Here is a 4,379-nt window from a genome sequence, read left to right on the forward strand (position 1 = left end):
TATATATATATCAACATTGATCTATCTAGATGGTGACCACAATAAAGCGATGATTAGAACAATTACAAGGGGTGATCAAATGAAAAAGTACGAAACGACACGGTGGGTACAAATGTAGACTTTATTCAAAATATACACCATAGGCCTGTGCACAAGATCCCACTGATGAACAAGCCGTAGGATTCCATGTTCCCAGAATTCCTGTGGTGGTGACGAGACCCAGTCCTTCACAGCGTCCTTGAGTACGTCGTCCGAGTTGAAGCGCTTCCTTTTTAGGTGTTTCTTCAGTGGACAAAACACATGCAAATCGCAGGGCGACATGTCCAGACTGTAGGGCGGATGGTCCAACGTCTCCCACTTGAACTTGGCCAGTTCCATGTGCGTGGCTGTGGAGACGTGTGGACGCGCGTTATCATGAAGCAGAACCACACCCTCGGTGCGCAGCCCAGTCTTCTGTTCTTGATGAACCTGCGTAGGCATCGGAGTGTCTCACGGTATACATAGGAGTTAATGGTTTTTCTGTGTTCGAGTTTCTGTTCCTCATACGGACTGCTGCATTATTTGGACGCCGCTTTTGATAAGAGCCTCTGCTCTCTCCTGCGCCTGCGGGCGGCCGCGCATGCTCCGATCCCAGTCAGAGACTCCAATCGCATCCCGAGATGTCTCGCTACGTTCTCCCATGGCGGAATATGCAAACATTTAACTGTTACGGTTTTACGTCGTTTCGTACCTTTTCATTTGATCACTCCTTGTAAATACATTTGGCACTACGAGTTTTATTTCTGGAAAGAAATAGAATGACGAAATTCGTTTCCCGTAAAAAGTGAAGATAGTTATTTCATCATTTTGACGAAATATGTTGCTCGAAGCATATATTAGAAACGTTATCGACAAAAACGAAGAAATTTTCGAAGAATTTGAATATCCATTTGTTACAGTGTAACATAATTCAAATAGACTAGAACAAAACAAATAAATTTCGGCAAATGGAATTTTTAAATTAACAGGAATTTAAAATACTTAATATTTGGGTTCAAATTAATAGGTTTAAATATGTTTTATGCAACTATGTGTCCGAATTTATCCCCGCAATACACACTTCAAGAACCTTTGCATTGAGTAAACAAATTGTTCTCAGCCAAGTCTGACACAATAAGCAAATAAAATAATTCCTCCCACAGTCGAAAAGCCGCAATGTCTGATTTTATATAAGACATTTGTGTCAAATATCTGACGTCTTTATGACGTGCTTAGGTGGCAGATGGTTTTGAGAGAAAGGAACATCTGTAGGTAAAACATATAACATTGGTTGGCATTCCAGAAATAAAGAGAAAATAGAAATATCAACAACCCAATAGTTCGTATAAGCGATGCATCCTTTTCTGAAGTAGATCGTAAATGTTTGGAAAAATAAATAAATGTTTTTTTTCAAGTTGCGTATTAAAACCTGACTTGAATATAGAATGAAAATTATTCGTAATGAATTTACTATAAAAATTATAGCTGTTCTTTAGCAAGAGTAAAATGGATCAGAAAATGTAAATGTATAATGTATCAGAAAAATAAGTTACTTTCTTAGAATTGATTGTTTGGTTAAAATAACCAAAACAATTAGTGACTAAAATTAAAAATTAGGGATATAAATTTTGATTTTTATATTTAGCAATTAGCTACCACACCTTAGATCATCAAAATCTGAGCACCTTTGCTTTTCAGCTGGTTTTGCGGAGTTTTTTTTATTCATTTGGGCCACATCATTGAAAAGGATAGCATTTGAGCATGTCATAAACTAAATTTGAAAATTTACACTTACTGTTTAAATTTGCATGCCCTTTTTGATTTAGTATACTGTAAAAACATTAGTGTATCGTAATACCAAAAATAGTGACAATTGAATTTCAATAAGTAAAAATATTTCTTGAAAATTTAACCATGTCTTAAACTAATCTCAAAATCTTTGGTTATTGTTTAAGTAACTGAATGTTTTCATATTGCATGCAATTTTTGAGCTCAATGCAATTAAATAAATTTCATTGTACCATAACACCAAAAAACCAAAAATAGTGGCAACTATTTTACAACTACATTGTAAAAACTATGGTGTAACTACACTGTTAGAAATTTCTCGGAAAAAACGGTTAAATAACAATTTAGTGAATGGTTATTTTACCATATTTAATCAAAGCAGTCAAATAACCATAAATAAAATGGTAATTAAACTGTTAAGTTTGAGAAAAACTGTTTATTAACTGCTTTCTCCTAATGCACTTAAACAACTAGAATCTTATCTCACCAACTAGAACCACCTAATGAAGCTACTTAATTCTTTGCATTTGAGTACATATAGCCGAGCGAGCTTATCGGTCAATCTCATGACCGGTAGAACTGGAGTTCGAGTTACGGAATGCCGAGCTCCAATGTCTTGTTAAATAATTAATCATTTTTTACTTTCTTGAAAAATGCTACTTGTAAATGGTTAAAAAACTGTATAGTTTTGTATTCATGGTTTTATAACTGTACTTTTTGTAAATGTTTACAAAACCATAAAGGAAAAAATGGTCCTTTCCGTAATTTTTACAGTTAATCGGATGGACAGAGAGCTGCCAGTTATTTCATCATAATTTTTAAATGAAAATTTTTACAGTGTAATACCTATCATGACTTGGTGTTGAGAAGCTCTGAAAATCATGTGAATAATTACTTTATTTTAAGTTAATACCGAATCGAGAGTTCTTACATACTTTAAAGAGTATAGTTAAATCTTAACTTTCATAATTGATAAAACTTCAAGCACCAATCTGCAGCTCTTTTTGGAAAAGGGCTGTGTTTTTCGGAGCTCTGTACATTTGGCAAATATTCATTATGTATTTAAACTATTTAACTAATTTCTTGTGCAAAATAGTAGTAGGGTTTGTTCTAAACTTAAAATAAATACCTTTGGATCATTAGTATAAGTTTAATGCTGGTAAAATGAGCAATTTTGAGATACTGTTAATATCACTGACAAAATGGCGGCATTTATACATGAAGATGATGCATATCTTCTTGTGGGATTGAATTGACAAGCTGATTATACAAAAAAGTTTTAATCCTATTTACAAGTTGAAAAAGAATTTTTGTTCAGCTCGATTATTTGCCGAGTAATTTCAATCTGTTGGATTGATTTGAACTACACACATAAATTGTTATAAAGTGCATGCATATGCTTAAGAATATTTATACTTGCATAAAATTTATATAAATCTGACAATTGTAAAAAATAATTTTATAATATTTGACTTCCATTCACTTCATTTTTTTTCAAATTCATATTAATATTCCGCATGTGCTGTGTGTATGTTTGATTAACAAACTTTGGAAATATTGCGCATATGTACACACATCTTAAATTTAAGCATCTTGTTTTTTATTGTATCGTAAAAATAACTCTCTTGGTTCTTATGAGTAACATATCTTATTATAACTATCAATTTTAGTGTTATTGAATAACAAACATGGCGGCTGTTACTTTATAATAAGTAGTGTGAAAGAACATTCTAGGTGTTTCACCAATGACTACTCTTGGATTTGGTGTATAGGAACACTTGGGGAAATTGTAAAGTACTTACTAGTATTTTTGGTGTTCAGATAGATGAATAGTTTTTCTTAGTGTGCTGTAACTCCCAACATAGTGACAACTATTTTACAACTACTTCAAGCAAACACAATTGACCATGTCATAAACTAAATTTAAACATCTGCAGTTACTGTATAAAATTGCATCCTGTATTTGAATTTAATACTCTGTCAGAAAATAAGTGAATCGAAAATTGTGCTTGTTGCTTGTAATTTTGAAATATTAATTCCTTTGCATTTCTTTTTGTGTAAAGTGATTGCCAACATTTTTGGTTTTTAGTAACACCGCATTTTTTTAAACCATAATAAACGCAACCACAATAAGATATGCGTAACTGCGTACGTAAAATACGTGAGATTGCAATAAGTTATACGTAAGAATCAGAATGTTTTTCGATATAAGTTACTGAAAAAATAATTCGTAAAACATACCTTCTATATTTCGTGAAATAAAAAGAGTGTTTCAATTAGGCACACTATGAAAGAAGCGGATCAAAAGTGAATATTATAAAATTGATAGAAATAGGCAAATTATCTTTTATGAATACATAATTATTTTTATTACAAAATAAAAATTAAATAACACTGAACTTGCGCTTCTGTGGGTATTTCAAAGCATGTGAGATGACAATAAGTACCCGTTCTCGTGCTTGATTGTAAACAATCTAACGTTGCCATCTGACGGATTCCAAACTTAACCCAAAGTTGGTGTAAGGAGTATACATACATACATACATACATACATACATATATATATATATATA

Source organism: Parasteatoda tepidariorum, chromosome 9 (assembly GCF_043381705.1).
Source record: "Parasteatoda tepidariorum isolate YZ-2023 chromosome 9, CAS_Ptep_4.0, whole genome shotgun sequence".
Taxonomy (NCBI): domain Eukaryota; kingdom Metazoa; phylum Arthropoda; class Arachnida; order Araneae; family Theridiidae; genus Parasteatoda; species Parasteatoda tepidariorum.